The sequence below is a fragment of the Dromiciops gliroides genome, chromosome 6 (assembly GCF_019393635.1).
Source record: "Dromiciops gliroides isolate mDroGli1 chromosome 6, mDroGli1.pri, whole genome shotgun sequence".
Lineage (NCBI taxonomy): Eukaryota > Metazoa > Chordata > Mammalia > Microbiotheria > Microbiotheriidae > Dromiciops > Dromiciops gliroides.
The window spans coordinates 62,443,201-62,469,957 of NC_057866.1; the positions used below are offsets into that span (position 1 = coordinate 62,443,201).

General features: G+C 35.7%; 1 pseudogene; it reads left to right on the top strand.

Moving 5' to 3' along the window:
• Positions 1 to 1,143: 1,143 nt before the first annotated feature.
• LOC122731995 lies at positions 1,144 to 26,226 on the top strand (annotated as a pseudogene).
• The last annotated feature ends 531 nt before the right edge of the window (positions 26,227 to 26,757 follow it).

The following is a 26,757-nucleotide window of genomic DNA, read 5'->3' on the forward strand; positions in this document are numbered from 1 at the left end:
ACAACATCCCTGATTTTTTTTAAAGATCAATAATACAAAATACAATCAACCAATTCTTATAATTCTTTTGTATATTTTGTCTAAGCCCAGTTTCTTAAACACTTTGAGTGGAAATGATTTTTAAAAAATCTTGCTCAACTTAATTTTTATCTTTTTTCTCAGTTTGAAGAAAATTGACAATATATTTAATGTGATTGTACATTAACCTATATAAGATTGCTTGCTGTCTTGGGAAGGGGGGGAGGGAGGAAGAAAAATTTGGATCTCAAAATCTTATAAAAACAAATGTTGAAAGCTATCTTTACATATAAGTGGAATAAATTAAAATACTATTAAGAAAAATAAAGAAAATTGACTGCAGATAAAAGCCATGTCATTTTAACCCTTCTCCATCATCAATTATTATCGGTCCTGTCCTTTCCTTGATCTGCCTCCTTCTTCCAACATGTTGAATTCTTTTATTTCAAAAGGTCATGTGGTGGTGGATAACCATAGGCATTGGTTCTGGTTTTTGTCTTGCCAAACAGCCCATTCTAAGTGTTTTGGATGGCAACAGTTGTTTTTTTTTAATGTTAATCAAATGCCTCCATTTAATTATCAGGAGTATATATGTATGTAAGCGTGACTTCAGGCCCTGCATTTTATGCACTGTGCCACCTAGTACTGTGCCACTTACTTGCCAAGGTATATATTTATAGACCATTGTTCCGTCATTTCAGGCTTTCTAACACTTCAGGACTCCATTTGGGGTTTTCTTGGCAAAGTTACTGGAGTGGTTTATCATTTCCTTCTCCAGCTCATTTTTGCAGATGAGGGAATGAAAGAAAGCAAACAGGGTAAAGTGACTTGTCCAGAGTCACATAGCTAGTAAGTTTCTGAAGTTGGATTTGAACCGTGATCTTGCTGCCTCCAGGTCCAGTGCTCTATTCCACAGTGCCACGTAGTTGCCTGATATATCATAGATTTATATGCATTTATGTTAAAATAGGTTAAATGGAGAGTATACAGGTACATGCATGTTTATATGGGTGGGTGGGTGGATGGATGGATGGATGGATGTTGTGTCACCCATGCCCACCATTTAACCTATCCTTTTCCTTTTGAACAAACAACACTTATAGCTATATTCCAGGTCAGCGTATTATGCCTTCTAGTATCAGAGATAATTGTGAGATAGGACATCATTGGTCATCACATATTGACCTTTATCATGTGAAAGGAATGCTCCTGAAGCTGGAAAGCAATGGGAAACTGCTGGTATTCAAGCTGCTATGCAGTCAAAATGTGGAGGGACAATGTCCAAATGGCTATTAGTAAGAGGAAGTTCCTGGTTTCAGGCTATGTTAATGTAGCTGGGATTCATTTGAGGTAATTTTAATATTTCCCTTGTTTGACAAATGTTATATTAAAAACAGAATGGGTTTTGCTTTGACACAGAGGATTTAGGTGATTCAATTGACCAAAAGTCCTAGCCATGGCTAGGAGAAAAGCACTGGAGGAGAGGGGTCAGATAGAGGTTGGGGAGGCTTTTAAAGTACGGGAAAAAAGGTTATGAATTTTATTCCTCTGTCCATTTGGTCACAAAGTTGTAACACAAATGGAATCCTATAAACTGAATTTTACTGTTATGTTATTTGAAGTTGATTCTGTCAGGAACTGATGAATCCCTGGGTCCAGCAAAATGTTGGTATTATTGATTGTCATGATAAAGTACGAAAGTGTACACATACATATATACATACACACATACACATATATATATACATACACACATACACACATATATCAGAATCTTTGAATCCAAAATTGAAACAAGAGAAAATAGGTTTCCTATCACCACTTTGTGGGAAAACATTTAATCAATATGGAGCAAAATATCCTTCAAAATATGTAAATGTCTGAAGTCTCCATAAGAATTTAAAATATTGTTTGAAATATCCAGAGAGCTCCTAAGCTCACATGTTATACATTCCAGAGAAATACACTTTAGAGAAAAATACAAATCTATCCACTTTGATTATTCAACCACAGAAGGTAGCTAATCCTTCATTCAGTAGCTCATTATGCATTGTCATGAAAAAGATAATGCAATTCCCACAAACTTCTTTTGATTTGATGTCAAACAAATTCCTTCAAAGTCATTTAGTAAACAAATAGAAAGAATAAGCAAACCTGAAACCTCCAACAATTTGTATAATCAATTATTTTGAACCATCTATTAGTCTTCTCAAAATGGAATCACACACCAAACCAAATGAGGGAAATTCTTGAATTAAGTTTTACATTTGGAACATTTATTGATAGTGAAGAAAACATGGAACTTCCTCAGTTCATTTAAATCTGACAGTATTTAAATGTCTGTCCAGCATGAAAAGGTAGTTAATCCCAAATTTAATGAATTATTGAAACACCCAACTCTTATAACTCATGTACATTATAGATAGAAGTACTTAAATATATATTTACACACACACACACAGATTTTAGATAAATGGTTAGGGAAAGCTTCTGTACTTTCCTGCCCTCCATAGAATAGCCTTTGTTCATAATGCATTTATGGCATTTTTGTTAAACGGTTGAGTATTGTTAAGTGGGCTTATGCCTTTTTTTAAATGGAATCAGAACTAGTGATGTCTCTATGGTCAAATGTGCTTTCTCCTCATTACCCACTTCTACCTCTTAGTGCTTAAGACACACTGTCACTAAGAGAAAATAGTACCATATCAAATTATTCATATATTTAGTTTTTATTGTGTATCCTTATTTTTATTGCGTATCCTTGTCTAATTTCACCTCTATGGACACCAGTTTACATCTTGATAAAATAAGGACTAAATACTTTTGTTTTGGGGGGTTTTTTGGTTGTTGTTTTTGCAGTTATAATAGTCAATGCTTTTCTTTTTTAAATTTAGGATAAAAAAAAAGAGTTGAGAGACACCTTATCCAAACTAGTCTGGTCCTCTATGCCTATATAGAAGAAAACTACTAAATGGAACTATCTCCCTTTTCAATGACCCCCAAGATGCCTTTCCAATATTATTATCTGATTATTTTATCCTTTAAAAATATTTTTTCCATCTCCAACTGCCGATTAACTTCCAAACTGGATGCACCCTAGACATTGCAAACTCGATGTGCCAAAATTGAATTTATTATCTTCTTCCCTTCCATATAAAATAGACTTTCCCTTTACAAACTTGCCTATTGCTAGAAAGGGTACCACCATCCTCACAGTCACCCAGGTTCAAAATCTAAATATTATTCTTGACTCCATACTCCCTCTCCCTCCATATCCAATTTATTCCCAAGGGCTCATGATTTTTGCTTTCATAAAATCTTTTGTATAGAAACTCTTTTCTCCTTTACCAGTGACATTACCATTGTGTAGTCCTTCCTCATTTCACAATTCACTATTGTAATACTCTTCTGTTTGGTCTATCTGCCTCATCTCTTTCAAACCATCCTCTGTCCAAATTAATCTTTCTGAAGCACAGATCTGATCATGTCACTACCATACCCCCCATTCGATAACCTTCAATAGCTCCCTATCATGTCTAGGGTCAAATATAAAATCTGTTAGGATTTCCAAGCCCCTCACAATTTCACCCTTCCTGTTGTTTCAGTCTTCTTATACTTGATTTTAAGACCTGAACTACATATATTCTATGATCCAATGACATTGAACTCATTTCTCTAACAGGACACTCCAACTTCTGACTCTGTATATTTTCACTAGTTGTTCCCCATGGCTGGAATGTTCTCCTTCTTTACTTCCACCTATTGGCTTCCCTAGCTTCCTGGGGTAACAAGATCAGATATTAGAGATAGAAGTTCCAACTAAAATGCCATCTCGTAGGTTGAATCTTTCTCCCAAAATATAGTAGAAATCCACATACTCAATCCTGAGTATGCCAGAAAGAACACTTTCTAGTCACTCATCCTTCCTTAAATACCTGCAAGCTTCCGACTGTGTCTTCCCAAAGATTTTCCTAACTACAAGCAGAAGACCTGGGTTCAAATAATTCCCTTGTCATTGACTACCTCTGTGACCTTGGGCAAGTCACTTAACCTCCTTGGGCCTCAGTTTCCTCATCTGTATAATTAAGAGGTTGGACTGCAAGATTTGTAAGGCCCCTTCTACCTCTGATATCTGATCTTGTTAATCCAAGTTTATCAATATGGCAAGTTACCACTGCAGCATATTTACTTCATTAAGTCAGAGGAGGGGGGGCATGTGGCAGGATACTTCTGATTAAGATATTATAAATCCTAAGAAAAATCCCTGAGATAAAGACTAAAGAAAATAATCAGTTACAAACCTCAAAGATATTCACAGGAAAGAAACTTGATAAAGTATTAATGTCTTTGTGATTATAGTTCTTCGTGATAGCTAGATGGTACATTTGATAGACCCTTCGTTCTGGAGTCTGGAAGACCTGAGTATTAACCTGGGCCCTGATAGATACTAATAGTGTGACCATGGGCAATTCTTTTAACCTCTGTCTCAGTTTCTACATGGACCTTATCCTCTTCCCCTGCATTCTGTCTGCTTATTGCTATTGAGCTAATATTTTGTCCTCCTAAATCCTTTTATTCTCCCATATAAATATCCCCAGGTCTTTAGTTTTGAGTTTAGTTCTTTTCTTTTTTTTCTTAAACAGATCATCATACAGTAGAAAATCAAGGCCCTACAACATTCAATTATGTGCCCTCTTTAGGATAATTTCCAGCACTCCAGAATTGTACACAATGTACAGTATAGGGTCTGGGCAGGGCAGAGTGCCTTAGGGCTCTCACCTTCTTAGTCTAGTGTACCATGTGGGTCTTAATGGAGCTTAAACTTGCCTGGCCATACATTATATTTGTGTAATCATTTAAAAAAAAAACAACTTGTGTAAGAGTACATTTTTACGATTGAAATTCACTCAGAGGTAAGATGGTATAATGGATGGAGAATTGACTTGAGTCTAGAATATTCAGCTTTAAGTTCCTTTTCTGACTCCAACTGGCTATATGACCCTACAAGTCAATTCCACCTTCATCCCTAACTCTTAGTAAAGAAGCAGTGGAGTAGTTAGTGATCTTTATTGGCAGTGGGAGTTTCCAATTTGGGAACTTCTTTTTTTTTTTCCCCCAAGGCAATGAGGGTTAAGTGACTTGCCCAGGGTCACACAGCTAGCAAATTAAGTGTCTGAGGTTGAATTTGAACTCAGATCCTTCTCAATCCAAGGCCAGTGCTTTATCCATTGTGATACCTAGCTGCCCCCCCCCCCCCAACTTGGGAACTTCTTATACCAAAGTAACCAGAGGAAATGAGAAGAAGAGGAATTGCCCTGTTTAATTATAACTGATCCCGGGCAAGTCACTCAACCCCCGTTGACCCACCAAAAAAAAAAAATCATCATAGGTCAGAACACCCATGAAACTACTTTTAATACATTTTGCCCAATAATCTTGCCTGTCAAGATTTTTTTAATGCAAATGTCATTCAGTAAACTGGCTTTCCTTTTCATATTTTTGTCACTTACAAATTTTTTAAGCATGCCATCATATCTTCAAGTCACAAATAATATGTTCTATTGTACAGGGCCAAAGACATATCCCTGGGGCAAGATGGCAATGGACTACTATCAATAATACTTTGGGACCTGGCTTTTCAAGCAGCCCCAAATCAAAAGGAAAAGGTTTCTCTTGGGAACTGTTACCATCAGCAGCAATGAAGGCAGCATGACCAATTGACACATATTGGGAGCCAGCTTGCTTTGATCTAGTTGCACAATATACTCCCTTTTTAATGATGTCCATGAAAATATTAATCATATTAAAAGGGGGAAGGGAAAAGGCATCCATTCTTTTCTTTATTTGTTGAAATACATAATTCAAAACAACTTTACTATTCTGCTCTCATATTTAATACTTGTCAAAATAGGGCAATTCCTCTTCCTCTTATTATATACTTCAAAATAAGAAGAAAGGGGAGAGAACATTTCATTCATGTTTTAATTGTCAATAACTATAAACCAACACTTAAAGGAGGGGTGGATGAGTTAGTCAAACTCCCTATTCTTGAACAAGGTAAAATCAAAAGCATGACCAAGTAATAGACATAAATTTTTTAATTTTGTATTTCCATTTAAGTCTGAGAGAAATTTAGTAAGGCATAAAACTTTTTTTGAGGCAATTGGGATTAAGTGACCTGCCCAAGGTCACACAGCTAGTTAAGTGTCAAGTGTCTGAGGCCAGATTTGAACTCAGGTCCTCCTGAATCCAGGGCCAGTGCTCTATCCACTGTGCCACCTAGCTGTCCCAGGAATAAAACATTTTGAGAAAAGTAAGATCATTTATCATAGTCAATTAAAATAGCCCCTATTTTATTGGTGTAGTAGTCACTCATCACTGTGTCCCCACTCCTCTCATGAAGACCCCATCTCACAGTCTGGTTTCTCCAACTGAAATGACCATGCCAGGACTTTATTCTGTATCTGTTCATTGAGCAATGCTTTAAGGAACTCATTGATTTTTTCAGAAAACTGTATGTTTCAGGTGTGTTCAAATTATGTTTTAAAATTCCCAAGTTAAAAAAAAATCTAAAAAGTAATCTAAACTTCACAAAAATTCAGAAACTTCACTTCAGGAAAGATCCTAATTGCAAGGCAATTATCTTGAGTGCTCAACTAGCAGACCTAAAAGAGATGTGTTATGACGTGTTAGGTCTGATAGAGAAGCACTTTTTTTTTCTTTTTTGGCGGGGCAGCGAGGGTTAAGTGCCGTGCCCAGGGTCACACAGCTAGTAAGTGTCAAGGCTGGAGTTGAACTCCAGTACTCCTGAATCCAGGGCCACTGCTTTATCCACTGCATCATCTAGCTGCCCTCAGAGAAGCAGATTTCATAGAAGGAACTTAGGGAATACGTCATTGTGACTTTGGGTGTTTTTATTCAGAAGTTTAGGGTTAGGGGGGCAAAATTAGTAAACAGGAGTTTTATGCTCATATTGAAGAGGACCAACGGGCAAAATGCTCTTTGGGAAGCGGCCAGAGACATTGCAGAGAAGAGAGGAAATCTTGACACCTCTCTGATAAGGAACCCAAGCTAATTAAAAGCAATTGACCTAGCAGTCCAGTACAAGCTATTTCAGGGTTTAATTTAATACAGAATTCCAAGGCAGTGAGTGGACAATTTTAAAAGCTTTCAATACTTGGGAAAAGTAAAAGCAGCCCCAGATTGGTAAACTAGTGATTTAGTGTTTAGTAGGGGGAAAAAAAATCACATTGGGTTGGGCCTTTTGCTTTTCCTAATCTTTATTCCTTAGTATATTACTGTTTTATTTTTGTATTTTTATAGGTAATTATATTTATGTTGTGTATATTTTTCTGGGAAAAAATCTATTATACTGATATAGGACTCCAATATTAAAGTATTGGAACTTTTCTCATTACTCCCTTTGGAGAGTTAATACCTTGGCCTATGTTCTGTTATTACTTAAGACATCTATGACATCTGGTAACAGTAAATGGAAAACTCAAATTCTATTTAAAAGCTTCTTAAAGAAAATACTCAGGCTCAAACAAAAAAAGATAATATGCCTGAGCAATCCAGTAGTGTTTCATGTTCAACAATCAAACTGGGGACCAAAGAATCAGTCCATGACCTCATACCCCCAAGCAGTACTTGATCAATAAGAAAGAGGGTAGGAAAGAGTGAGAAATGAAGAAGAAAGCCTCCCCTTCATTTTTTCACTTTGGGTAAAACAGAAGGAGTAGCAAGGAGGAGGAGGCATGGATAGATGGTGCTCTTGACCATAAATATCATATGTTTTTCCCCAAAGCTCAAATTCTATCACCCTTCCCTGTTACTGTTGTGGGGACTGCAATTTTTTTGGTTACTCAGATTTTTACAATTTCTATTTTCATATCAGATTTTACCTAAATCTAAACCCACATATCCAAACATTTGCCACATCTTGTCAGTTCCAGCTTAACATTCTAACATCTCTCTCCTCCCCCTCACCCTAACTGATACAGCTTAGGTTCTCATCAATTCTTACCTCAAGTACTGCAATACTATTCTAATTGGTCTGCCTGTTAGATACCTCTTTCAACTCCTTTCCAATCTTCTCATAATAGCAAATCTTTTTTCTAACCATGTCACTTTTCTACTCAATAAAAGTACAATGGTCTCTGTACTGATTCTAGGATGAAATGATTTAATAGTACAGGGGGAAAGGGGTACAGAGCCAAGATGGTAGAGAAAAGGCAGTGGCTTGCCTGAGCTCTACCCAAGACCCCTCCATATACCTTCAAATAATGCCATAAGACAATTCACGAAGCATCAGAACTCACAAAAAGCCAAGGTTAAATAATTTTCCAGCCAAAAACATTTTAGAAGGTCAGTAGGAAAGGTATCAGGTTGAGAGTGGAGTGCAGCCCAGCATGGGCCACACCAGGGCAGACCCAGACCCAGCTCCAACCCCAGCAAACCAGGAGTAGGCATTGGGATCCTTTGAATCAGCAGTGACAGCAAGTGCATCTGAAACTCATCCCACAGATAGTAAGGAAGTTGAACATTGGACCAGAAGGAGAAGACAGGGATCTCTTTATGACCACTGAGGCAGGACTGTATTGTTTTGCCCATACTCAGATCCAGGTTACAATCTTGGGTGACAGTCCCAGGCAGAGGAGGAGCACAAGCACACAAGAGCCTGCAGCCACAGTTCCATGGCAGAAAGCAGGCCTGTGGTTGCTTACAGACCAGAAGAGTAGTAAACATACCACTCCTTAAATTATACCAACTTTGGGGGTAGCTAAGTGGCACAGTGGATAAAGCACCGGCCCTGGATTCAGGAGTACCTGAGTTCAAATCCGGCCTCAGACACTTGACACTTACTAGCTTTGTGACCCTGGGCAAGTCACTTAACCCCCATTGCCCCGAAAAAAAAATTATACCAACTTTGAAGAACTAAAAACTTAAAAATTCCTAGAAGTATCTCTGAAAACAGCTGTATAACCCCCCCAAGCTTGAGACAGTGCACCCTCTACCATGGAAGTAGTACCCCACTTTATCAAAGAATTCAAAGTCAAGAAATAGGCTGGGAAAATGAGCAAACAGAAAAAAATGCTGAGCATAAAATGGTTCTATGGTGACAAGGAAGATCCAAATATACCCTCAGAAGATAACAACAAAGTCCAAGCTCCTAAATCCAAAGTTTTGAAGGAAAACATGAATTGATCTGAAGCCACCGACATATTCTAAAAGATTTTGAAAATAAAGTAAAAGAAAGGAAAAAACAGAGAAATGGGAGTGGTGCAAAATAAAGAAATCATGAAAAAGAAGTCAACAATTGGTAAAGGAAACACAAAAAAATACTAAGGAAAATAACATCCTGAAAAAACAGACTAGGCCAAATGGTAAAAGCAGTACAAAAAGCCGACGAGGAAAGGAATGCCTTGAAAAGCCAAACTGGCCAAATGGAGAAGGTATAAAAGCTCTCTGAATAAAATAACTCCTTAAAGATTAGGATTGAGCAAATGGAAGCTAATGACTTTATGAGAAATAACAGACAATAAAGCAAAAGCAAAAGAATGGGAAAAGATAGAAGGCAATTTGAAATGTCTCATTGGAAAAACTGACCTGGAAAATAGATCCAGAAGAGATAATTTGAAAATTATTAGATTACCTGAAAATCATGATCAAAGAAAGCACCTAGACATCATTTTTCTTCCTAGAAATTGTCAAGGAAAATTGCCCTGATATTCTAGAACCACAAGTTAAAATAGAAATTAAAAGAATCCACCAATCAACTCCTGAAAGAGATCCTAAAATGAAAACTCCCAGGGATATTATAACAAATTCCAGAGATCCAAGGTCAAGGAGAAAATAGTGCAAGCAGCTAGAAAGAAACAATTCAAGTACTGTGGAGATATAGTCAAGATAACACAAGATTTAGTAGCTTCTACCTTAAAGGATCAGAGGGCTTGGAATAAGATATTCCAGAGGGTAAAGGAACTAGAATTACAACCAAGAATCACCTACCCCCAAAACTGAGTATGATTCTTATGACGGAACACTTTTGTTCTATAAGAAATGATGAGCAGGATGCTCTCAGAAAAACCTGGAAAAACTTACATGAGCTGATGAAAAGTGAAATGTACTTTATACAAAGTAATAGCAATATTATACAATGATCAGCTGTGAAAGAATTAGGTATCCTCAGATATACAATGATCCAAGACAACTCTGAAGGACTTATAAAAAATTCAACCCATCTCCAGAGAAATAACTGATGGTGCGTGAGTAGAGATTGAAGGTTTTTTTGTTTGTTTTTCTTAATTTTTTTTTGTCTGTTTTCTTTTACATTCTAACTAATGTGGTAAGGTTTTGCATGACTACATATGTTTAATTTATATTGAACTGTTTTTGTTCTCAAGGTGGGGAGGAAGGAAGGAAAGAAATTGTAACAAAAAGTTTTAAAATATAATTGGAGAAAAATAAAATTCTGATTATTAAAAAATGATTTAATATCTGTATTTTCAAAATTGGCATTTTATAACATATTTTATTAGTAGTACTATACAATATGTATTAGTACATATGAAATGTATAAATGAATTAGTGTACACTTAATGGGAGTGTTAATTCATTTTTTTTTTTTAGTGAGGCAATTGGGTTTAAGTGACTTGCCCAGGGTCACACAACTAGTAAGTGTCTGAGGCCGGATTTGAACTCGGGTAGTCCTGAATCCAGGGCCGGTGCTCTATCCACTGCACCACCTAGCTGCCCCACTAATTCACTTTTTAATGATTAGTCATGATCAAAAAATCTGTAGGCCACTTAGAGAAGGGTTATATGTATTGTACTATGTTGTATATCTATTTCTAGCTCAAATGCATGCTAGCCTGTTCGCATGGCAAAACCATTTAACTTATCAGTTTGTGTTTCCTTATCAGTAAAATGGATATAATATTTTGTTATACATTTTATTAGATTTTTGGAAGGTGAAATAATAAGGGTAAAAGACATAGGATTATGTATCCCAAGAGCTACCTTCTAATATCCACAAGGCGTATGCTCATGTTCTAGAAATATGGTTCTCTTCATAAGGTGATTTTTTTGATTAGTCCTATTCTTAGTGGTAGTTGGGAGTTCTCCATTTAGGAGAGAAATTCCTACAAGATACTCTAAAATTCAGTATGTGTTGGTCTTTGGTAAGCCACAGCCTGGATGTTAGCAGATAACTGTACCATACTAAATAATCCAAAGGAGAGCTCATTCACTCAGTGAGAGGATAGAGATGTTGGTATTGTACAGAATTGAAAACAGACCATGGGATGCTTCATTCTAAAGGAAATAGTTGTTGATCTGATGGCCACACTAATCTCTGAGTGATTGTCTCTTTCTTAGAGCAACTGCCACCTTTAAGTGTTTTACAAGGTATACCTAGAATAGCATAAAAAATAACATGCTGTTTCCCCACTATAGGCCAGAAAGCCTACAAAACTTGTGTAGGCATTCCTCAAAGATATTGTGGATTTGGTTTCAGACCACCTCAATACAGCAAATATTTCAATAAAGGAAGTTTCATAATTATTTTTTGTTTGTTTCCCAATAGAAAGGAAAGTTAGATTTAGATTATACTATAGTCTGTTAAGTGTGAAATAATATTATGTCTAAAAATGTGCATATCTTAATTAAAAACACTTTATTACTAAAAATGCTAACCATCATCTGAGCATTTAGTGAGTTATATTTTTTTTTCTTTTTTGTGGGGCAATGGGGGTTAAGTGACTTGCCCAGGGTCACACAGCTAGTAAGTGTCAAGTGTCTGAGGCCGGATTTGAACTCAGGTACTCCTGAATCCAGGGCCAGTGCTTTATCCACTGCGCCACCTAGCCACCCCCATGAGTTATATTTTTTGCTGTTGAAGGGTGTTACCTAGATGTTGATGGCTGCTGACTGATCAAGGTATGGTTACTAATGATTTGATTGGTTGTGGTAATCTCTTAATAAAGACAGCAATGAAATTTGCCCCACTGATTCTTCCTTTAAAGCACTTGAACACTTCGAGGCAATTGTAGAGTTATTAGTTGGCCTAATGTTAATAATTCTTGTGTCTTGGTGAAGAGGGATGATCCAATGAGAGGGAGGGAGCTGGAGGAATGGTCAATCAACATTTATCAGTTAAGTTTGCAGTCTTATATAGGCACAGGTCATGGTGCCCCAAAACAATTACAATAGTACTATTAAATGTTACTCATCACAGATCAATGTAACAGTTATAATAATAATGGAAAATTTGAAATATCACAAGAGTTACCAAAATGTGACACAGATAAATGTGAACACCTGCTGTTGGAAAAATGCCAACACTAGGCTTCCCTACCACAGGGTTGCCACAAACCTTCAATGTTTATAGAACAATAATCTGTGAAGTGAAGTAAACAAAGTACAATAAATGAGGTATACTTGTATACCACCCTCTTTTACTAGGAGTAGCATTTTCAAATATTTGTTATATTTTGTTTTGACATAATAGACACTTTCCAATAAAATTATGAAATCCCCTTGTTTATTTTCCCCAAACTTTTTGATAAAAATGACTTCTCATGGAATTATGGTAAATAGTACCGGTTGCTATCCAGTTTTGTAGCTTATTTATTGTTCTCTTTTTTGGGGGGGGGCAGGCTATTAAGGTTAAGTGACTTGCCCAGGGTCACACAGCTAGTAAGCATCAAATGTCTGAGGTCAGATTTGAACTCAGCTCCTCCTGAATCCAGAGCCAGTGCTTTATCCACTGCACCACTCAGATGTCCCAGAAATACTTGTTGCTAATATAATGGAAAGGATGCCTGTTTACTGTTACATAGGACAATGAAACAACAATAAGATAGCTAAAAATGCCAAATATTATATTAGTGCATCTGATACTTATATACCTTTTTTGAAGGTTGTTATCCAGCAGGAGGCTGGGAGAGGGGGAATAAAAGTAAAGCTTAACCAAGGGAGTTGTCTATGAATTGGGTTTAAAAGATGGCCAGGAATTCAGCATATAAGATGAACATAGGAAATAATCTAATGAAAAAAAATGTCCAAAGTCATAAGATCTCTACATGAGTTAAAAGAATGCAGAGTAAGAGTGGAATATAAAGGATATTTGGTGATCTGGACTACTTGTAGGATGTGGAGAGATTCAGTAGACACTGAGTTCTGGGTAAATGATTTTTAATTTTTTTTAACATTGATATAAAGTTACTGGATATTTGCAGGGCCCAGGAGTGATAGGACCTCGTCTAAGCATAATGGCCGTTTGAAGACTGGGTCGGGGTGGGCAAGATTGTAGGGAAAAATGAAGAATTGTAGCAAGATTCCTATGATTGCCCAGGAGAATGGTCCTAAAGAGACATCACTGGGGATAGAGCAGATGACACAGTTTTCACACAAGTGAGAAATATTTCAGGGTTGAACAGGACCCCAAAATTGATTGGTTTTGAGGGGTGAGGTAGATAAGAAATATTGAAAGATAAAAAACATTGAACTTAGAAAAATAGAGATGAAAGAATATTATTCTAGTGTCAGAAATGCATGTATTTTGGGGATGCATATGGGGGTTTATGTTCTTCCACTACTAGAAGTTATAAGTAATGATCTCTTCCTATATTATCACTTCTTCATCTTTGAGATGAGCAGCACAGGTTGGATAGATAGTTAGCTATAGGTAGTCAAAGGGCTTAGGATCATGGTCAAGAATGGACTCATGGCCTGAGTCATCAAAGCATTTAACATTGTTCTTTCTCTAAGTTAATAGATAAGTCACAATGCACAAATGGGAATGAATACAGATTTTGAAAATAATTACAAATAGCCCATCCAACTATAATCATAACATTAAGCTATCACTCTTGTTCTCTAGTTCCAGAACACCTAATATGCAGAATAATAGCCCCTTTTCTGTAATTTTTTTCTGCCTATGGTAAATTTTCCAAATGTGTGCTCATTTTTTGTCTTTTTTTGTATCCCCAGAACTTAGCACATTACCTAGAACATAGAAGAAACTTTAAAAAAATTTATTAACTGACTGAAATTTATGTAACAGAATCATTTGTGATTGAAAAAAATATATAGGGGGCAGCTAGGTGGCACAGTGGATAAAGCATCTGCCCTGGATTCAGGAGGACCTGAGTTCAGGTCTGACCTCAGACACTTGACACTTACTAGCTGTGTGACCCTGGGCAAGTCACTTAAGCCTCATTGCCCCAGAAAAAAAAAAGAAAGAAATATATTTACAGCCTTTAACATGTAGGAGGTATTCTAGAGGCCATCTAGAACCCATTCTACAGGTAAGAAAACAAATCCCTTCAAGGAATTCAATAAATTGCCCTAGATTGAACAGCTAGTTAAGTAGTTAAGTTTTATAGTCAAAACCAACTACCTTTCCAATAGAACCTACTGTCACATTTCTCAAAAGCTGTTTAAATGTGTTTGTAAAAGTTATGATCTGGCTTAATTGAGATGATTAAATCAATTCTTTTCAGAAATCAAATTATATCACACATCAATATCTATTAAGAAAGTAAGAATTGTATGTTTCCATTCAAAGTAAATACTAAACACACTGCAAGAAGTAAGGGAGGAAGCATCTAGATGGTGCAGTGAATAAAGCACTGACCCTGGATTCAGGAGGACCTGAGTTCAAATCCAGCCTTAGACACTTGACACTTATTAGCTGTGTGACGCTGGGCAAGTCATTAATTCTCTTTGAGAGAGGAGAGGAGAGGAGAAAATTAGGGAAATGACATAAAAAAGGAAGGTAGAGAGGGGAGGAGTCACAGTCAACATGCATTTCTTAAGTACTTACTATGTTGACTTGAAGAAAAATCTGAGATGGCTGTCATTTTGGCCTATATCTCATTATGTGAATAGCCAGGGAACCATGGAAGATGCATTTAGTCACATTAATTGATATATACACTTCAATGTTTCATGCTTAGAAGTTTTTGATTTGTTTATTACTTTGTGGTTCAAACAAAGTGCAGTGAGGGTAGTGCAGCTTAACCCAATTTTAGACAAAACGCCTTATAGGAAATAAAATGCTTCCTGAGTATTGTCCTTACAAACCCAAACCTATAAAGCGATGGTAAACACCATGGCAGATAACAACCATGAAAGTCACATCTGGCTTTTGAGCTAGCCCACTATAAAAATTTATGCTTCATATGAAACAAAATAGTCTTTTAGGATGAAACAGCAACAACAATTCTGTATCTTTCCCAGAAAGGAGGTTAGGAGAAAGCATTCATTTACTCAGATATGAGTGGCTATGATTATCTTTTGGGGATCATTAACTCTTCATTTCCACAATCTTAAAAATTACCTTGGCCGTACCCCATTACCACTACCAAGATAAGCCCTTATTTGATGATAAATAAGCTCTAAGCTGAAAGTTTGACAGAATCATTTTAATGTTTTGCTTGAATAGGAGTACTTCTAAGTATTCACATATTAAATCCCTATCCTCTGCAGAATAGTCCCAGTTTAATCCTTATTCCATTTTCTCTGGATTTTAAAGAGTTCCTTGCCTGCCTTAGTAGATTTTTGCATATTTATTTGAGTTTTTTTTAATTGAAACAAATCATTTATTTTCTAATTTTAGCTCTTGGTTCTTGGAAGGATTTCCAATATCACTAAAGAAAAATACTTCCAAAAGTGGCATAAAAATCTATATTTCATTATATGAATGCTTTTGACATTTTGTTTTAATATTATGTATTTTTTCTCCCCCCATGAAAAAATTAAAATTTATAAATTAAATCAAATTTTGACATTCTAACCTAAATGCATCATTTATGGGTCTGCTAAATCTTAAAGACAAAAATATGTGGTAGTACACAAAATATTTAGAAGCCTAGCATTAATAATGCTAAGTCAATTATAAATTAAATGGAAATAAGCATGACTGCCAAAAGTTTTGTAATAGTAATAAGTAGGTCATTATTTTTATTTTTTCTTAAAACTTAGATTTACCCACAGACTGATTTCTTTTAAATTTGACCTACATTTAAAAATCCCTATTTTTGTTATCTAATTTACATGATAACTATACTTCATTATGTTCAATATTAGAAATAAGGAATAAAATTATAGTTGGAAATTGTTATTTATGCAGATAGCCTTGTTCAAAATTAGACTACCTTAAATTGAACAAAATTGGGTCGTTCATTAACTTTTTTTGGTTTTTACTATATGTATATTTTCCACATAGTATTGTCACATCTTATGAAGTTTCCCATCATGCTTGATTACTGTGTGTTGATTCAGAAATATTTCCCTAGGTACAGAAGAAAATTCTTGGCCATCATGGCAGTTAAGTTTCTTAAAACAATCATCTTAATTTATGAGAAGAGCCAAATGTCCAGTAAGGGAACTTCTGTGGCATCAAAACGTAATTTAATGCTAAAAAAATTGTTGTGTTCAGTCATTATCAGTTATGTCCAACTCTTCCTGAACATATTTGGAATTTTCTTGACAAAGATACCAGTGTTTGATTTTTTTACCATTCCCTTCTCAAGCTCATTTTACAGATGAGGAAACTGAGGCACACAGGTAAAGTGACTTACCCAGGGTAACATAGCTGGTAATTCTCTGAAGCCAGATTTGAATCCACACAAGTGAGCCTTCCTGACTCCAAGCCCAGTACTCTATGCACTGTACCACCTAGCTCTTCTTAAGTAAATTAGGGACAAAATTAAGATGTCTGATTACATTTAGATGCTGTTTCTATCCATGTAGGTAAAAGAAAAGGAAATATAAGAAGTTGAGGAAAATATTTATGTGGTGCAAACATGTCATTTCATTGAGGTAGGGAAGTTCTATTGAGGAAAAAATACAGCATTTGTTCTCCAACAATGCTTGTACCTGACTCTCATCTGAATGGGTTCAAATCAAACCCATAAATCTACATAAATCATCAGCCTTTCTATATATTGCCAACAAAATCCCGCAGGAAGAGATAGAAAGAGAAATTTCATTTAAGATAAATTCAGACACTATAAAATATTTGGGAGTCTACCTGAACAGACACACAGGAGCCATCGGAACACAATTACAAACAGATTTTCACACAAAAACAGATGTGAACAATTGCAGAAATATTAATTATTCATGGGTATATTGAGCCAACTTAATAAAATGACAGTGCTACCAAAATTAATTTATTTATTCTGTGACATAGCATTCAAATTACCAAATAATTATTTTGTAATCAGGAAAGAAATAATAAAATTCATCTGGAAGAACAAAGCATCAAGAATATAGAGGAAATCAATGAGAAACAAAGTAAAGGAAAGCAGTGTAGCAGTACTAAATCTCAATCTATACTATGAAGTGATGATTATCAATACACTCTACTACTGGCTAAGAAATAAATTGGTTGATTAGTAGAATGGACTAAGTACATAATATGCAGAAGTGAATCGCCATAGGAAACTAGTGTTTGATAACCCCAGAGACCCAAACTTTGAAGGCAAGAACTCACAATTTGACAAAAATTGCTTGGAAAATTAGAAGCCAGTATAACAGAAATTAGGCATAGTACAATATCTCACACTGTATACTGAGATAAGTTTAAAATAGTCACATGATTTGGATACGGGCAGTGATATTTTAAGCAAATTAAGGGAACATGGGAAAAAAGTTACCTGTCAGACCTATGGATAAGAGTTTGCATGGAAAAAAGTTACCTGTCAGCTATGATAAGAGTTTATGACCAGACAAGTGAGAGAGAGGATAGTGGCAGGTAAAATGGTGGATTTTGTTTACCTAAAACTAAAAAGGTTTTGAACAACCAAACCAATGAAGCCAAAATCAAAAGAAAAGCAAGAAATTTATGGTAAGTTTATTTGATACTGGATGCATTTCTCAAATACATTGAGAACTAAGTTAAACTTGGGATATGGCTTTTTTTGTTTTTCCTAATTCATAAATGGTTAAAAATATGAATGTTCAGTTTTCAGTAGATACTAAAATTCTCATGAGTTATATGAAAAATGTATAAATCACTATTAGATCCAAATTATAACAACTTTGAGATACCACCTCATACTTATCAGAATGATTAACAGAAAAGGAAATGACGTGTGTCTTGTAATCATATGAAAACTGCTCTAAATCACTACTGATCAGAAATTTTCAAATTAAAGTGAGTCCGAGATACTACCTCACACCTATAAGATTGGCTAATATGACAGAAAAGGAAAATAATTGGCACGGATGTGAAAAATGGGACACTAATACACTATTTTTGGAGTTGTGAACTAGTCCACCCATTCTGGAGAACAATTTAAAACTATATTCAAAGTCCTATCCAACTATGTATACCATTTAACTAGAAATAACACTACTGGGTCTATATGCAAAAGAAATAAAAAGGGGAAAAGATCTATTCGTACAGAAATATTTTAGCAGTTCTTTGGGGGGTTGACAAAGAAATAGAAATTGAGGGGTTCTCCATCAATTGGGGAATAGCTAAATAAGTTGTACCTTATTGTGAAAGATGCTGCTATAGCATTATGAGAAATGATGAGCAGAATGGTTCAGAAAATCTGGGAAGACACATGAATTCATGCAAAGTAAAGTGAGCAGAACTCAGCACATTATATACAGTAACAGCGATATTCTAAAGATGATACATTGTAAACATCTTCGCTACTCTGATCAAAAGAATGTTTTAAGAAAGTTCCAAAGGACCCATGATGGAAAATAAAAATACTGCTCACCTCCAGAGAAAGAATTGAAGAACCCTGATTACAGAATGTACCATATTTAAAAAAAAAAAAACTTTTTCTTCATTGTTTTCTTTTGCAATGGGGCTGATCTGGAAATCGGTTTTGCCAGACCTCACATAGATAACTGAAATCAAATTGTTTGCCTTCTTAAGGAGGAGGAAGCAAAGGGAGGGAGAGGATTTGAAACTCAAAATTTAAAATAAAAACTGATTGTACATGTAATTGAGGAATGTTTACAAAATAAATAAAAGATTTTAAAAGGAAAAACTAGTATTTGTCTTATTTTTAATCTGATACAGTTTAAAGCTTTTTCACTGTTAGAGTTACTACTTATTGTGAACTGCCTCATTCAGAGACATCAAGATCCTATAAGCAATCACAGGAGCAAATATTATTTGAGCTCCAGAGTTCCTTTTCCTGATGTAGCTCTTGGTATATGTGGATCAATATAAATCCCTCTGGTTCATGGACCCCAGCAGGGCAAGTGCTACTTCAGTGAGTTTAGAAGGGAATGTTGTGTACCAACTCAGTGGGAAGAGAATATCATCCATGTCTGGAAAGACCTGATCTTTGGAAGGCTTCAAACTAGCTTTTCTTTGATTTGGTGGCATGATTTTGATATGCTAAACCTGTGTCATTTGGAGTAGAATTTTATGTGTAGCTGAGTTAAAATTAAATGCAGTGGCACTACAGAGATTTTTCTTTCTGAAACTTGAATTATTCTAATTATGGATGTTTCAAAAACCCTTTATAGTTAACTTTTAAAAAATTGTGGGGGGCGGCTAGGTGGCACAGTGGATAAAGCACCGGCCCTGGATTCAGGAGTACCTGAGTTCAAATCCGGCCTCAGATACTTGACACTTAACTAGCTGTGTGACCCTGGGGAAGTCACTTAACCCCCATTGCCCCGCAAAAAAAAAAAAATGTGTACATAATAAATACAAAAATATGTAACTTCCTATTCTACACAATTTTGGCTTAGAATTTATCTTAAGTGCATTCTAAAAGGGGAGAAACTACATTATTTGGTGGTGAGAAACAAATTGGCATAACGCTATTCAAATCTTATCGTGTTAAGTGATTAAATTCTCTACATTTATAGACATATTGTGTACTTAACACAGTACCTGACATGGAATAGGTGCTGAATGAATGCCAATTGATTGAGCTATTCCCTACATTGTTAGTGTGCTAAAGTGAAAGTAGAAATCAGAGGATTTATCTATTGATCTATTAGGTTTTGCTAAGGACCTGACTAAGCTAAGCATCTGTAAGTGTCAATTGATACAACCTGTTTAAAAATATGTACAAGAAGAAAAAATTTAGAATATCAGCCATCTAGAACATTTTTTTGTTTGTATTATGGGGCAGGGATGGGACAAATATGTTAGATGAACTATCTAAGGGAGAAAAATCAATTTGGTCTCTTAATTCAAGGAAATTAGCATATGAGGTAAATTGTAACTCACTTTAGTCATTTGTCTTTCAACCTTGTCAGATTCCTTAAATTCTGTCATAGTGGTATAGCCATGAAAGTGATGAGCCCCACATGTGTAGAGAGATCCACTTGTAGTGAGGCCTTTCCCAATCTACCTTCACTTCTCCAAGTGAAGATTTCATTACTGTCAAGGAGGAGGCAGGAGGCTGGTACCTGAGTCTACCACTCACCTCTCTCCTCAGATAGAAGATATGCTGGGCTATAAATGCATCTATATCTCCCTCAAATATTATTAGTCTAGAATATGTTTGTATTCAAGCTAACCTTTGATCACTTTGTCCTTATGGGAGGCCAGGGGACACCAAACTCTATATGCAAGGCTTGATCACTTCCCCATCTAATACTAGTTACATAATGAACACACAGAGAGAATAACAAACAAATTTTTCTAAATCACAGCAAAATAGATATCAGAAAAGTTATACATAGGAGAATACAGAGGTATACCAGGCAATAGTGAGTGAAGGAACTTTCCCTTTGGGAGAAAGGTAACTCAGGGCAACCAGGAGAAAGGGTCCTAGATGTCACACAAGGGAAAAATCCCTGAATTGTATAGAATGACAAGCTGGGTATAAAGGACATCATGTAGATTTGATGTCGCTCTCCTGTTTTCCTAGTCCTTTCCTTCAGCAGCCTGAAGTCTCTTCCATTTTCATTATCTAAGCTGGAAGCTGAGTTGACATTTGCAGAATACTGTTTGGAGAGTCCCCAATGAAGAATTAGTTGAGAAATGAAGCTCTAGAATCTTACCAACTCTACCCTGCCCCATACACAGGACAGGATCTTCATCTCTACCAATAAGGAGAAAGTTTCATACCAATAGACTTTGGGATAGGGTTTACAATGGCATACTAAGACACTATTTGTATAAAATGATCTTTCTATTTGCTACTTTTCCTCTTAAGTACATAATACCATTTTTATCTCTTATTATAAATGAGAACAAAAATAAATATATAAATTAAAACCTTTATATGATTTTCTAGTCTGGCAAAAGTGAATTTTGTTTTGCTTTAGTACTTTCCTGAACTGGCACCAGTTAGCTCTAGGTCACATTATCAGTGATTGAGACAAAAAGCTTGGTTTCCTTGCTCAAAGATAAGACTGTAGTCTTCTATTTTAATTTCTCCTGAAATGAAATGGAATCATAACTGAGTATTCAATTATTATACTTTTGGAAGGCAGGAGCATGAAAACTATTTTCAGGTGATTCAGAGGACATTGAATAAAAGGATGATGGAATGCTAAACTGTGTCAGATTGACCAGTAGAAAGAAATAGGAAATGCTTAACCTAGAGAAGAGTGGAATAAAGTTCAAGGTGCTGCATGCTTGGTGCCAACAAGCAAAACTCTGCTTGGAACAATTCACAAAGAGGTTGTTTGTCCACTTGTTCAGGAAAATGTAAAGATGATTCATATTTTAGGCATTACCATTGAGTCTTAGATTTGATCTTTTAAAATTTATTTATATAGAAATTATTTAGAAATTACACAAAATCAATTTATCATTTTGCATTTTAGACATGTATTTTATGCTAAAAATCCTACAAAAATAAATTTTAGATTTCTCCATTAAATCATAATCACCTGTAAGACAATTTTCTCTTGTCTGTGTATGAATGTTTGTTATATTCCTTCCTTCCTTCCTTCCTTCCTTCCTTCTTTATTTGGTCAGCCATTTTTCAGTTGTGTCTGACTCTTTACGATGCCTTTTGGGGCTTTCTTGACATAGATACTGGAATAGTTTGCCATTTCCTTATACGATTCATTTTACAGATAAGGTAATAGGCAAATAGGGTTAAGTGGATTTCCTAGGGTCATACACAGAGTAAGTAGCTGGGGTTCGATTTTAATTCAAATCTTCTTGATTCCAGTCCCAGTATGGTATCTACTATACCACCTACCTGCTCCATTATTTATTCATATTCCATAAATTTTCTTATGGATTTCAAGATCCTTCCATAATTAAAAATAATATAATATAAAACCAGAAAACAAAGAAATAAAACTCTGAACATATTGCTGTTGTTCAACTTTCCATCTCAAAGAGGACCAGTTGTGTAAAGCAGCTGATGTCTCAATTTGCACATGACTTGGATTTAAGTGTGGAAGAGCTGCTCAAAGTCATCAACCTCAATCTACCCTCCAGAGTCCTGTAGCAAGAACAAAGTCTAGATGATGACTGGTGACCCCTTTCTGGAAACTAAGAAAAAAAGAGAAAGCCATTGGGTTTCCACAGTTATTATAGTCTGTTAGAAAACATAGTCAAAGCAGACACAGTTTTATTTTGCTTTGGTTCTCTATGTTAAATCCAGTATTTTTTCCACGTAGCATCTTCTTGTTTGTTGTTGCTTGTACTTTGTTCTCAAGGAGGACCATGACATCTGGATGGTCGTGACTTGAAGTAAATTGGATGTAAGTGAGGGAGGGCTGTGCAAGGTCACCAACCTCATTATCTCCTCCAGAGTCATCTGGGTCCAGTGGCAAGATATATAGCAGGATGACTGGAGATGGCTCTGGATGTTTAAGGCAATTGGGGTTAAGTGATTTGCCCAGGGTCACACAGTTAGTAAGTGTCTGAGGTGAGATTTGAAATGTGTCACTCTATAAGAGACATTAGATGAAATACTAAACTTTGTTTGCAATGATAGGCTTCAAAAAGACATTGAAATATTAGTGAAATGACCAATATCTCCATTTACCAACTATGAAAACTTAGGATATATCATAACTTAGCATAACTAAGCATAACTTAGAAGAGGTCCTAGAGCATAAAAATATATATCATGTCTTTTTTTTAAAGCCAAAATTTAATAAAAAATAAATGTCAACACTTCTTATTAATGGATGACAGAATTATATATATATATATATATATATATATATGTGTGTGTGTGTGTGTGTGTGTGTGTGTGTGTACATGTGTGTGTCTATCTGTATCTATTTATACACATTTACATGAGTGTTAACATCCATACATGCATGCATATCTGTGGATTCAGCATAACATTGCTGACCATCATATTGTGGTACTCTATGGCACCAAGATTTTTTTTTTTTGCAGGGCAATGAAGGTTAAGTGACTTTCCCAGGGTCACAAAGCTAGTAAGAGTCAGGTGTCTGATTCCAGATTTGAACTCAGGTCCTCCTGAATCTAGGGCCGGTGCTTTATCCACTGCACCACCTAGCTTCCCCCACCCAGATTTTTTATTTAATCTGACCTCATATTACATCCAAACAAGTTATAGCAAATATCTCCCATGTACAAAATATTGTCATAATAACCTATAGTTATAGAGGGCTCTAAAGGTTAAACAATGACTTACTATACATTATCTTTTATGAGCCTTACAATCTCCCTATGAAGCAGTTGTTACAGGTATTATAATACTCATTCAAAGATGAGGAAAATGAGGGTTGGGAAGGTTAAATAACTTACCTAGGTTCATAAGGCTAGAAAGACATAGAAATATGTTTTGAAACTAGCATTTCCTGACCTCAAATTCTACTTCCTCTACTCTAGTAGTATCAAACCCAAATAGAAACAGGGACCACTAATCCATATGTAAGAATCCTTTGACCACGTATTGACTTTGTTTTAAAAGGTTATGTTATTTGTGTTTTATTTAATTTTTAATCATTTTGCTAAATATTTCCCAGTTACATTGTATTCTCTTTTGGGTCACACTCAGGAGTATTGTTGGCTGCATTGTGACCTGTGGGCTGTGTGTTAGACACCTCTTCTCTAAACCACAATATACAATCTGTATTAGGTGTTGGGATTACAAAAATAATAGCAAAATAGCACCTACCCTCAAATTTACAATGTCTCAGGGAAGAAAGGATAGGGTGCCCTTGAATTGAGCCTTGAAGTATTATGAAAGGAAAGTGTGTTATAAGCATAGGAAATGAGATGATGGGATGTATGCATTGGAAATGGAATGCTAAGTCGGGGGAACCCTTACTAGTTTTTCCATTTGGCTAGAATGTATTATATGTGAAGGAGAATACTGTGAAATATCTGAAAAGGTAAACTGGAGCTGGATTGTATAGTCTTAGATGTCACACTAGGGAATTTGTGTTTCATCCTAGAAACAATGAGGAGCCCCTGAAAGTTTCTGAGTAGGGGAGTGACATGGTCAAATTTATTTATTAGAATTATTATTTTAACAACTCTCTAAAGAATGGATTGCTCTTTACTAATCTTAAATTATTTTATATTTAATTTGTTCTTTGTCCATGAAAGAGCTATATTGTCTTTTTATTTCCTATTGAATGTGACACTTTCTGGGATATATTTTCTCAAGTTATCAAGGTTAATTTGATTTCTATTTTCTGAATATCAATCTTAATTGATAGAACAAATGGTAAGGTGATTTTGTAAGTCACCAAAAGGGAACTGAAAATAAGTATAATGGGCATGGGTAGCCCATAGCTTATCACTGACAAATAATTATGCAGTAGAAGTAGAATAAAATTTCTTTACAAGAAAAATAAGTCTAGAAAAATAAGTATGTCAGTAATAGAGGGAGGAAAAATTAATGTATAGCTTTCATGCTCTATTAGTGCCAACTTAGTATGAAAGGTCGTGAGTACCCTTTTCCATCTCACCTTTGCCTGACACCAGTGTCCTCAGTGAATTCCCCTTGATTGATTCATGAGAGGGCATGAATTAAAGTCACCCAGAATAAGAAGGCATGAATGGTTTTCAGTCAACCCTCTTGGAAGGAGTAACCAAATTAATAAGGTTGAAATTGAATTAAAGTATCAAAATATCAACTGATAAACACTCATTGAATAAATAGTCCTAAAACAGGGAATATGAAAGTGTATAAAATATTGTCTTTGGCTTCAAGTGACTTACATTTAGCTTTGTCTTCTTCCCTAATGATTATAAGATTATCATCAATGGCAAAATAATATCATCTCCCTCTTCACAGTCAGAAAATGACTTTCCTAAAAATACAAATTTCAGTCTTGTTCTAATTGCTTTTCTTTTTTCTTTTTAGACCAGCGTATAAATCTCCTTTCATGCATTAGAATTTTTTCTTCTAAAGCTCTTTTGAAAATCATTATATCTCTGAGCTTTTTCTTCCTTTTATGTAGCTTGGCAACTCAATTTACCCAGTTTGTGGCAGTCAATAGCAACATGAGTAGTTGTAGAATTTTTCTTGGAGATTGCAGAGTTCCTTATAGTCAGGATACATGTCATCAGTGAAATTTATTTTTGAAAATACAGTTGTTGGTTACAGGAGTTTGATTCTTTTATCACTTTCTCAGAGCAGATTGGAAACACTGTAACTTGGCAACTGTCACATTCAGGAACATCTCCACATAACACTGCACCCTGAATGCCATCTCCAGGACTTCATACTTTCTACTTTAGGTCATTGTCTTTAGATATGAATAGAACCTTTACAATCACAAGAGAATAATAATAGGCTGGAGCTGTTGCCTCCTCCTGCAGTGCCTCCAGGACCACAGACTTCAAAGGCTCCAGGTGTTTATGTGCCTTCCCCAGTGAATACTGAAGGCCTAATAACTCACACTAGTCCCTCACCTCCACAGATGCCAGAACAACCAAATTTTGCAGATCTCACCCAATTTGAAGTATTTGCTGCATCTAGTGTAAATGAAGAACACAATGAAGCTGAAAATCATGCCAAAGTCTTGCATGTTGAAAAATCTGATACTTCAAATTCTGAGTTGCTAAAATATATAGAAGAGTTGAGAAAAGACAGTTGATAGTCCTTCGGGAAGTGTGGGAAAAGGCATAACACCTCTGGCTGTACCTTCTAAGCCTATTCATAGACTATCAAATCAGAGGATGTAATAAGACTGGAAGTGGATGAACATCCACAGAAGACAAGTATCTTAGCTGGTGTTCCAGTCTCACAGCTTTCTATACCTAGATCAATTGGGAAAGATAAAACTATTCAGGCATCAATTAGATGAAAGAAAGAAACAAGCATAGTTTTCCCATTGACTGTGAACATATTCATTTTTAATAGGGTATTGGGTTCTCTCTAAGCCAGCTGGAAGACCAGGCATTTAGCTCAATGCTCTCTATTCAACATTAAGTTTTATGCTTCTTTTTCCATGTAAATGTAATGTTTAATATTGCATTTATTTATTTTTGATTTCAACAATAAAAAGGGCCAAGATGATTTTTTTTCTGGTCAAAAGAAAATTACATGATTTCCATAGAGTTCAATCTTTTCCCCCTAATATTCATATAGCAAAGGCAAATTATTCATTGATTCCAGGAAAACGGTATGCTTCTGGAATGTCATTCTAAGTCATCATACTTTCCTAATCCAATGTGGCAGCTAGGTGGCAGAAAAGATAGAGGTCTCAGCCTAATGTCAGGGAGGCCTGAGTTCAAATCTAGCCTCAGACCCTATTTGTGGGTCCCTGGGCAAGTCATTTACCTTCTGCTTTCCCCAGTATCCTCAAATGTGAAATAGGTGTAATAAAATCACCTAC